The sequence below is a fragment of the Amborella trichopoda genome, chromosome 10 (genome assembly GCF_054954075.1).
Source record: "Amborella trichopoda isolate Santa Cruz 75 chromosome 10, AtrichopodaSantaCruz75HAP2 v2.0, whole genome shotgun sequence".
In the NCBI taxonomy this organism is placed as follows: domain Eukaryota; kingdom Viridiplantae; phylum Streptophyta; class Magnoliopsida; order Amborellales; family Amborellaceae; genus Amborella; species Amborella trichopoda.
The window spans coordinates 7,768,564-7,780,288 of NC_142345.1; positions in this window are offsets into that span (position 1 = coordinate 7,768,564).

Below are 11,725 nucleotides of genomic sequence, written 5' to 3' on the forward strand. Positions count from 1 at the left end.
TTTTTTTTTTTTGTAATGCATGATCGAATTTTATGTAATCCATGAATGAATTTCTTGTAATCCATGATAGAATTTTCTGTAATCCATGATCGACTTTTTTGTAATCCATGATCGAATTTTATGTAATCCATGATCGAATTTTTTGTAATCCATGATCGAATTTTCTGTAATCCATGATCAACTTTTTTGTAATCCATGATCAAAATGTTTGTTTTTTTTACTTGTAATCCTTGATCGAATTTTTTGTGTTTTTTTTTTTTTTGTAACCCATGATTGAATTTTTTGTAATCCATGATGGAATTGTTTTTTTTTGTTCTTGTAATCCACGATCGAATTTTTTGTTTTTTTATGTTTTTTTTTTTTTTTGTAATCCATGATCGAATTTTATGTAATCCATGATCGAATTTTATGTAATCCATGATCGAATTTTATGTAATCCATGATCGAATTTTTTGTAATCCATTATCGAATTTTTAGAAAATTTATGAATTTTTTTTTTTAATCCATGATCGAACTTTTTGAAAATTTGTTAATTTTTTTTTTAATCCATGATCGAATTTTTTGAAAATTCGCTGTACTTTTTTTTTTTATTTCTTTTTATCCATGATCGAATTTTTTGAAAAATGATGATTTTTCGAAAAGATGTGAAAATCGTGATAAAGTTTTGATTATCATGATGTATTAAACATTTAAACCTAATTTTTAATTTTTATTGTTTGAGTTTGCTGTAATTTTTTTTTTTTTTTTTTTCATGATCGAATTTTTTGAAAATTGATGATTTTCCGAAAAGATGTGAAAATCGTGACAAGGTTTTAATTATCATGAGGTATTAAACCATATTTTAAATTTTTATTGTTAAAGTTTTTGTTGAAAAAATTGTATGTTGATGGATTATTTATGCAAAAAAATGCATGTTATTATATTTTCAATACAAAACTGTATTTTTTTTATTTGTTGTTCATGGATTTTTAAGTTGGAATGAATGATGTTAGCCGGCTCTTTGAAGAATTGTTTTTATTATTAATTTTTTAATGCAAAAAATGTATGTTCTTGATAATTGAGTTGTAGCCATGCTTGGAGCTTGCATTTTGTATTATTCTAAATGTTTGTAATTGATATGTACGAAATATTATTGTCAAAAAAGGTATTTTGCAATAACAAATAACAACGAATATGACTACATGAACTACCGCAACATATTATCACTACATATTGTGATTATTTTTCTTTTTGAACTGTCAGGTTAATTTAAACTTTTTACATCTTAAAACAGTTGAATCATGTCAAGATCTATAGAAGACCCTGCATGGCAACATGGGGTCAGACTTGATCTCAACAAGAAAGACAAAATTATTTGTAATTACTGTCAAAGAGTGATAAGTAGTGGGGTACATAGGTTCAAGCAACACTTGGCAGGGGTTAAGGGAGAAGTTTCTGCATGCACTAGTGTCCCTAGTAATGTAAAAAAACAGATGGTGGCAATTCTTAATGCTAGCAAAGGTAAAAAAATTGCCAAACATAGGACATATCAATATTCGCATATTCATCCAAAAACATGAAAATTCTTAATGGAGTACCCTCATTTTTTATTGAATTCCTAAAAAACAATATTTATAATGAATTTTAATAATTTTTTCGGATTTTTTTGAAGATTTATTCTGACCGATTCACCCGATTCCGATCCGGACCGCCGATTCGCCGATCCGGATCGCCGATTCGCCGATCCGGATCGGTTTTTGAAAAGCCCGATCCGGGTCACCGATCCGGTTTTTAAACCATTGGAACCAACACAAATACACATCACATGTTGGGGTGCAGGGCCACGTGCAACCTCCAATTTTAGCCCTACGAGATAGCGGTGCATGCCCCACATAAACAAAAGAGGGATGACATCACATGGCCATTTATTTGAATTTTATGACATCACATGAGCATTTATTTGAATTTTATTATTTGAATTTTTTAATAGAAGATTGATACGGACAGGCCAGACCTGGCGATTCGTTTATTTGAATTTTATTATTTGAATTTTTTACTAAAAGACCGATACAGATAGGCCAAACCCGGGGATTCGTGATGTCAACAGGACCCGATTCAAGGTAGAGAGTTAGCCGGATACAAGATGGGCTGAATGATACCCGATCCGAATTGCCCGATTCCGGATCGAATCCTCGATTTTTAAAACACTAACTAATGATTAATTCAAGTTTGTGTCATAAAACGTGAGAGGACACATAGGTAGCGAAGTGCGCATAAACTATGTTCCTTGAGATGCATACCATACATTTATTCCCTCAAAAAAATTAGTTGGGAAATTCTATTTATATGAAATTTTGGGATCTATCTAATTATAACTCAATCCAACTTAATAGAGAGAAAGAGAGAGGGGCAAAGTGGAGATGAGTGTTTGAGAGGATGTTGGTGATGAAGCAGAACAAGCTGTAAGGATGCATATGCTCAAGCTGTGAAAAAGGCTGATTCTCAATACAATGTGCAGAATGGTGCTTATGAGCATCCATGAGTGGTTGAAGGTTTCCGTGAGAATATAATGGTTTTAAAGGTGTTTGATGATGTTCGTGTGAATTGAAGAAGGGTTCTTAGACCGACTTTTGCTGGGATCTTTTTCTCTACCATTATCAAACTTAGAAGTTTAGACAAATGGGCAAACTTAACTAAAAAACATGTATGCAAGTTGTTCTTGAATCACTTTGTATTGTTTTTCAAGTCTGGGAAAGATCAAAGTGCGTCAATTATTAAGCAATGCCACTGGAGATATCAAGGTAAGTTGTTGATTGGACAAAGATGGTATGAGATTTGAAATTTGTCTATGATTAAGCCAGAAAGAATTTGGATTAAAGCTAAAAGTATCTCAATTAATGTGGGGAGTTTTGATGTGTTCAAGAAAATTGTTGATCGATATGGTAAGTTTGTAGAGAGTGATTGGGGATATGTTATTTGGGAACATCTGGGCATTATTCGTCTAAAATTTAAAAAGATACATAATAGAAATATTCTTGGAAGTGTTATTGTTAGAGAAGAAGATCTTGATTTTCTAGTTAAAGTTGTAGTTGAAGATCCAAATGTAGGTGTGAATATTAGTAAGAAAATGAAGTAGAGTGGAAGTGGAATAAAACTGATGATGGTTGGCAAGAAGTTAGAAGGAGAAAGTTAGAAATGGTTTTAATGGCACAGAAAGGTACCATCAGAAAGAATGGTGGGTGTGATTAGAGGGTATAGTGGCTCAATGCAATCTTGCTTAGCAGCGAAGACATGGGGCAAGAGGATAATCAAGTGAGAAAGAGGCAAGTGGCATGCCAAGGGCAAGATATAATTCAAAATGGAGGTGGAAGGATTAATAAATTTCAAAATAAAATAGAATGACATTCAATTGAAAGGAGGAAGAACATTGTAAATATAAGGGAAATAACTTAACTGGTTCAGATGGGCAATAGTTCCCAAATCAACGATGATGAGCAGAGAAATACATATCAATGTAAGCGGCAAAATGGTTAAATAAATATTGAGAATTCAAAGGAGTTCACTAAACAGTGTAAACCTATGCATTAGGAAGGGAGGATAGAACATGTGGAGGAAGACGAGAGAAGTTTGCAGATTGTGATAATAATAATATGGCAGCAATGGTGTAAACCTATGCATTGGGAAGGGAGGATAGGACATGTAGAGGAAGAAGAGATGTTTGGGGATTGTGATAATAATAATATGGCAGCAATGGAGACGGGGTGCGATACTGGCAAAAGATATGCATGGATATGAAGGGTTGGGTGTACAAAATTTTGTTCAGGTAATAATAACAAGGGGAGAGAGAGAGAGAGAGAGAGAGAGAGGTGCAGTTATGGTTTGGAGAAAACATCACAAGTTTGAGAAGTTTGTTGCATCACAAGAAAGTTGTGGTGGCTTTTAAGCCGAGGACACCAAAAAGCTCAAACAATAGTAAGTAGCTGGTGGAGCAAATAATTTTTCTCGACCCAGAAAATTATGAGGAGATGGTAATTAAACATAATGATATTGTTTATGGCTTTATGCTATGGATTCGGAACCAATAGATGAAGTGGGTGAGACTTCACAGTTGCATAAATGGAATGGTGACGATATCCTGGATAATATTTAGTCATTTTGTATGATCCTAGCTATAGAAGTGATTCAATGTGAAGAGAGGATGGTATCAAGAGAGTAAATTCACCAAATGCTGGACGCAATGAAGGTTCAAGCAAATGGTCAAATGGATAAGGTCGTGGATGTTGTTCAGAAGAGGACGAGCCCTGGAAAGAAGAAAGTGTCATGCAAGGAAAGCCAAAGGATGAAGAAACATGTTGAGCATATGAAGACAACGAGTAACGAGAGGGTTATGTCTAGCAACAAGAATGTTGCAACACATAGAGATAAAGATGTTTGCTCGTGGGTCTGAAGGTTCGGTTGTGTACTTTAGCAGATGTGCTACTAAACGTGGCTCTTCTCTTAAGAAATGTTATAAATCTTGTCTTGGAGTATAAAGGGTCTTAGTGATTTTAAAAGAAAATTGGAGCTTCTGATGCTTGTAAAAAAACAAAGCCCTGATTTAATTTTGCTTCAAGAAATGAAAATATCCAACCGATGTATTCAAACTGTTAGATCGCTATGGGGTTGTAAACCCATACGATTTTGCTGTAAAGAGTCTTCTGGGATTTCTTGACTGTTTGGGATCCTTCAATGTTAAATGTTGTATGTTCTAGGCTGGGCTCTTAGTCTATTTTTAGTGTTTTTGTGAATGTTAGAAGTGGTATGAAATGGATGTTGATAAATGTTTATGGAACAAACGATCCCTAGGAATGATTTTTGGTATGAAATTTCAAAGGTGGGACAAGAGCTTTCCCTTCCGTGATGCATTGTGGGGATTTTTGGTATTATTAGGTGGCCTAAAAAGTCTAGTGTTTTACACAAAATTAATTCTTGTATGAGAGGTTTTTCGAATTTTATTATGAAAAATGAGCGTTTGGATCTGTCACTCTCTGGGCCCAAATATACATGGTCCAATAATTGTGTCCTAAATCCTATTATGATAAGGCTTGACTGGTTTTTGATCAACTTAGCTTAGGTTGAAACGTTTACTCTAGGTTATGTTTGTGCTTTACCCAAACCATCATCGGATCATATATCCTTGCTATGAGAACATGAAAGCCGAGCAAGAGGAAGATATTACTTCAAGTTTGAAATGTTATAGCTCGCAAAGAAGTCGATTAATGATTTGGTCAGGATTGCTTGGAGCAAAAATGAGTATTATGGTTGGTTTGGTTATGTGTTGTTTAGAAAAGTTAAAGGTATTAAGAAAGAGTTAGTAGAATGGGGAAAGAGAAACAGATGCAATTATAAGGTTAAGACTGAGGAGGTTGACTAAAGTAGAAGAGTTGGATAATAAAGAATTGACTTCTGGTGTTGTAGCTTATGAGGATGTGTTGGAAAGGAATAGGCTGAATAAAGAGCTACATGAGTGCTTACGAGCTAATGAAGTTTACTACAGGTAACTTTCTAGAGTCCGATGGTAGAAAGAAGGGGACTTGAATTGTAGATTATTTTATATGACTATAAATGTAAGGAAAGTTATTAATAGTATTTAAGGTCTAAAAATTCCTGGAATTACAGACGATGATGTAGCTGGATGGGAAAATGCAATTGTTAAGCCTTTTCTTCATGTACTATACGTGACGCTGGCTTTAGTCAGGTTTCTTTTTGTAAGCTCTTGGCTGAATGGATTAATTGCCTTCAAAGACCCTTTTCTGACCAAGAAAGTGAAGAGGTTATGTTTAGCTTGGCGGGTGATAGAGCACCTGAGCCAGATGGGTTTCCATTAGGCTTCTTTCACCTTTTCTGGGATACTATAAAATATGAGATTATTGGTATGTTGAATGAATTCCATCAAAGAGATATGGTGAATGTTAGCTTAAACTCCGCTTTCATTGCTCTTGTCCCAAAAAAGTGCTAGTTGAAAGTTTAAGTGATATTCGACCCATAAGCTTTCTTACTAGTTTATACAAGATAATTACAAAGTGCTTAGCAAAGACGTTGAGAAGGCTTTGCAAATGGTAGTTAAAGGTCCCAAATTGGCATTTATCAAGGGAAGAGAAAACACGAATAGTAATGTGTGTATAGGAGTGTATCAGTTCCAGGATTGCCGAGTAATATGTAAAATTGATTTGGAGAAAGCCTATAACAATGTGAGATGGAAGATTATTCTATAAACTACAAAAATAATAAGTTTTGTTGCAAGATGAGTGTGGTGGATTACGGGCCGTTAGTAGTTGGCTCATTTTTCTATCATAATAAATTGGAAGTCAAAAGCTTTTTAAAGCCACTAAAGGTATTAGACAAGGTGATCTCTTATCTTATTTTCTTTTTTCACAATAATGATTGAAATTTTCTACGTGATGCTAAAATCAGTAGTGGATACAGGTCTCCTAAGAGGATTTACTGTCAAGAAAAATGGTACAATGGTGCCTCATTTACAATACGTAGATGCGGGTCTTCTAAGAGGATTTATTGTCAAGAAAAATGGTACAATGGTGTCTCATTTGCAATAGGTAGATGATACACTAATCTTCTGTGGTGTTAATGACCTAGAAATTCTAACTCTGAAGAAATTTATTTAGATGTTTTGAAGTGATACCTGGGTTGAAAGTTAACCTTTAAAAAATAAAATATTATTGGGGTTGCAAATGAGGGGGAGAAGGTTAAGGTGTGTACTGAAATGAAATGTGGAGTTGGTAATTTTTCAATCAAATACCTTGGAATGCCTCTGATTAACAGTAATAGGCTTATTGCTTTTTTGGACCATCTTATTATGCAAATTGGACTATGGAAGACTAACCTCTTTCTTTGTGGAGATTGCTGTTAATTAAGAAATCATTGACTAATCTTCTAATTTACTATGTCCCTTTTTCAATTGCTGAATGATGTTGTAAGGAAGTTAGAAAAGCTTATGAGATGATTCTTGTGGGGCGGAATGATAAGAAGAAATTTAATTTGGTGAGTTAGAAAAATGTGTATACTCTTATAAGTGATGGGGGGTCTATGGGAGTAAGAGGTTAAAGATGATGAGATATGTGATACTGAAAAAGGCCAACTACGGAGACAAATTTTAGGTAAAGAATATAGGGAGGATAAGAAATATGGAATTGTTACTAAAGGAAGAAATAAGAATGGATTTTCTTTGATTTGGAGAGGAATTTCTTCTCATATAGGTCTTTTCTTGAGACACATGAGATCTCTTGTTGGTAGTGGGAAGCAGGTTAGATTTAGCAGTAAATATAGATAGAGGAGACGACGTTAAAAATTCAGTTTCCTAATCTATTTGCAAAAGTGATTTCAAATAGCAAGATAGTGAATGAGATGGTAGGGAGTAAAGGTTTTAATATAGCATGGGATATAAAGTGTTCATACAGAAGAATTGATGAGATTATTGATGAAGAATATGTGCAGTGCATGGGAGGTGCTACAACGTTACTGTTGCCCAGAATTGGAAGAAAACATTATATGAGAGCTTGAGTGAAAAATGAACTTTCATTGTGGGGTCTGCTTATAAGCTATTGTTTTATGATCATAACAGGTGGAGAGATCCTACTATGTCAAGGATATGGAGACTGCCATTACCATGAAAGTAAGGGTTTTTGTATGGCTATTGGTTTTGAACAAGATTTTAACAGTTGATCTATTGATAAAAAGAGGTAAAATCTTGCCAAATATATGTTTAATGTGTAAATAGGATGAAAAAATAATATAGATCATTTGTCCTTTCAATGTATTTTTGCAAGGAAAGTGTGGCAATGGTGTTTTGATTGATTGGGTACACAATCTCCCATTTCTATACAGGCTAATGGGATTTTTTTCTCAATGGATGCTCGAAGATGTTGACAAAAAAAGAAGAGTCATATGGAATATTACAAAAGCAGCAGTGTTATTGTAATTGTGGAAGGAGAGAAATAGAAGGTGTCTTGAAGGGTTAAGAAGATGAGAGACGAATTATTTGAGAAGATAAGAGTAATATGGTTATTTGTTATAGAGGATTGGTGGGGTGTTTCTTGTGTTGATCTAATGTACAATGTGGATGTTTTAATCAGGTACAGATCTGTGAAAGTGATACGGGTGGGACTCGACGAGGCACCTCTAAAAGGCCGGATTAAACTAAATTTTAATGGGAGCTCGCATGGGAGTTCTGGACTAGTAGAGATAGGTGGTATTATTAGAGACTACAGTGGTATGGTGATAAAAAAATATTATGGTTTGGTGGGGGTGACTATGGCAAATGAGGCAGAGCTCAGATATGTTCTTCAAGGCATAAAGTCGGCTAAGGAAATCAATAAGTGGGTCGTAGTGGAAGGAGATTTAATGAACGTAATTAGATGGATCAATGAGGAGGTGGAGTTACCATGATCTTTGAGTGGATTATTGAGAGAACTGAGGGACGGGTGTATTGGTATGGAATGCATTTTTGTTCATGCATATAGAGAGAAGAATATAGAAGCTGACGCTTTTGTGAAGATGGGTATTACTGCAAAAGGTTTAATTATTTTATGTATCTTATTGATTTCTTTTTTTGTTTCTTTTTTTTAATGTAATCCCCAATTGGCAATTGTATTGTTGTAAGATGCAATTTAAGTAATAGTATTTCTTCCCAAAAAAAAAAAAAAAGAACTTAAACACAATCTTGTAAAACTTTATATGCGTATGCATAAAACATATGTGATTGCTATTCCATGCCACCTTTTTTTCGTTGATAAAAATAACGTGAATCTTTTTAATTAATATCCTTATTACTATATAGGCATGGAAAAGGAAAGGGAAAGCCAAAAAGAGTTACATATTGCAATTTACCCTTCTCTACTCCCTGTTTGGCTGCGTCATCCACCTCATGAAAAACATTTGTAAATGAAATATTAATGCTCCCACACAAATCCATAATATCAAACCAAATAATCCGTAAGGTCAAAGGAACTCTCAACATCCCCCACACCATTGATAAGATTTATTGAGTCACCCTCAACGTCAATAATATTCCCCACTCCATTATTAATTATAACCTTAAGACCTGTCAATAAGGATACCAACCCCGCCTCAATTGCCCATGTATGGCAAATGAGGCCAAGGTCAGATATGTTCTAGATTACTAATCAAGCTCCTATCAAATTTTAGCTTGATAACTCCCTTTGACCGCGCATTCCATCCTCCAATGATCTTCCTCTTAGATTTACCCATTTTGACTATCTCTCAGATGTTAAAATTTAAATCATATCTAGAAAGACCCCAACAATCCTCCCTCACCAAATCCAGACAAATTTAAGTCTTTGTAATTTTCCTTTTAATATTCCCTCTTCTAAAGTCACATTATCGAACGCTATTCTATTTCTTTACTTCCAAATTTGCCAAACTATTGTGGCACAGTATCGAACACCTTTCTATTCCAAGCCACTTGACCTATATGGATTGTTGGGATGTTAGTATAATTCTTAAGGGTTTTACATAAATCATTTTGATATAAAATTTGAGATATACACACTCGTAATAGTGGCTCACATAGCAAAAATAAATTTTTTTATAAAAATTGCCAAAATACATTTACAGTTTATGATTACATTATTATCATCTGTTTTTTGTTGAAAGTATTTTTTTTTCCTTATTTTAGTAAGTGCACCCCTCTAAGAAAGTTGGCATGTCGCAAATTGTCCACTGTGAGTCATCCAGTGAAGATCAAATGCATGCAGACTAATTTTTTTATCCTGTTTTTTTCAAATTTATATTCTTTCTCACTTTGATGAATGCTACTTTCACGAATAATTTTTCATTTCCTGTTTGTTCCCATCACATTCATGAAAGTCCTAATCATCAAACAATGTAAAGTTTCAATGGTTTTGCTGATCTCGATTTGCACTACCTCCCAATTGCTTTAAGTATGTTTTGTTTTTTTGATAGTTCACCGTAGAAGGGTCCCTTGTGATAGGAATGAAACTCAATATCTCATATTGTGATGCCTCAGATCACCTGGCATTAAGTATGCCAATGTGGATATTAGAAACAACCTCTAGTCCTTAGAGTTGTTTGAAAAAAACTCATAAATCTCTAAGTCAAAACCACATTCTTATAATAATCAGGGCTGTTGATTATTTGTACCATGATAATACTTCTCTCTTCTTTTCCACGGAACTAGAACCTCATTAAACTTGTGCATCAATTTTTTCTCCCTTTTATCTGTTTAAGGAACTTAATATTTGTCCAACTTCTAAAATTTTTGGTTTGATTTTTTTCTTTTCTTTTTTAAATCACAGCTTGCTTACATATAGGGACATGCGGCTCTTCTCATCTGTACAAATTATGTACATGCTTTATTTCTGTTTTAAACAAGGAAAATGTTTATATAAGTTTGAGTCCCTAAACAATCAAACTACGGTGCACCTCAAAACTCATTAAAAGAAGATGTTTCCTTGTTGAAAAACCCTCAGATCCGATCATCTCGACCTTAAGATACATGGATGTAAAAAAATATGGACTTCAAGTCTTAGAAATAGTGCATCTTGTAATGATTTATCTATACCATTAATTTTTAAGATTTTCCAATTTTCATAGATCTGCTTGATCTACACTATTTTTCAAGCTTGAAATATTATAGTTAGAGATAAAAATGAATTTTCAAGCCATCATAAAGAATTTTTATACTAAAACGATATCTTTCAACAATATTTTAAGGTGCGCCTTACTTTGATTGTTTAGGGCCTTAGCCTTATATAACCCACACCCTTTAAAAAAAAATTGTGCATTTATTATGCTAAATACCAACTCACAGAATTTGTGTATGTATTTAATCTTTATTTTTTTCTTTAACTCCTTCCTTAGTTACTTGAAATCTACCCTGAAATAAAAAATATTCTAAATTTAGAGTAAACCTTAATCTCTCTCTCTCTCTCTCTCTAGAAAAGACTTCAACTCCTTAATTACTTGAAATCTACACTGAAATAAAAAATATTCTAAATTTCGAGTAAACCTTCATCTCTCTGTCTCTCTCTCTCTCTAGAAAAGACATAACAAAACAGCGATTGGCTCCAATCTTATTAACCAAAGGCCTCTCTCAAGCTTGACTTGTGCTGATTAACCTTGGGCTCCACTTTTGAATCACCACAGAGTGCTTAAAACAGATTTTTGAGTACCTAACCAGAAATGACCAGACAAAGAATGAACAATGGGTGTGTCATCCAAGGGCATGATTTTTTTTTTTTTCATGCAGTTTTCAAGGGCATATTGAATATTTATTTTGATAGGTTGGTCGCTATGGGTAGGTCACATCCAAACAATTTCGGGTCCTAAAAGTACTCTTAACTAAAATTTTACCACAGGGAGAAAATGTGTGTTTTGCTTGGAGCATATACTCATTTCAGTTACTTCTTTTCTCATAAATTTTGATTTTTGAGAGACTACAGTAGAGAAAATTACAACAGCATGTAGTGTTGGGATCCATGAAAACCATCAACTAAAATCAACCTCCTAATAAAAAGAAACACAAAATGATTATATGGAACATAAGTCTAAAATCTTCATATTTGGAAATGGCTGATGAAATCTTTGTGTAGAAAGATGTAACCCCATATCCAATCCCTGATACAATGCCTTGTAGTTAATTCACTGGATTCTGTCCCAGAGAAAGTAGGCAAACACAGAAATGGACCTCTCTCTCTCTCTCCCTCTCTGT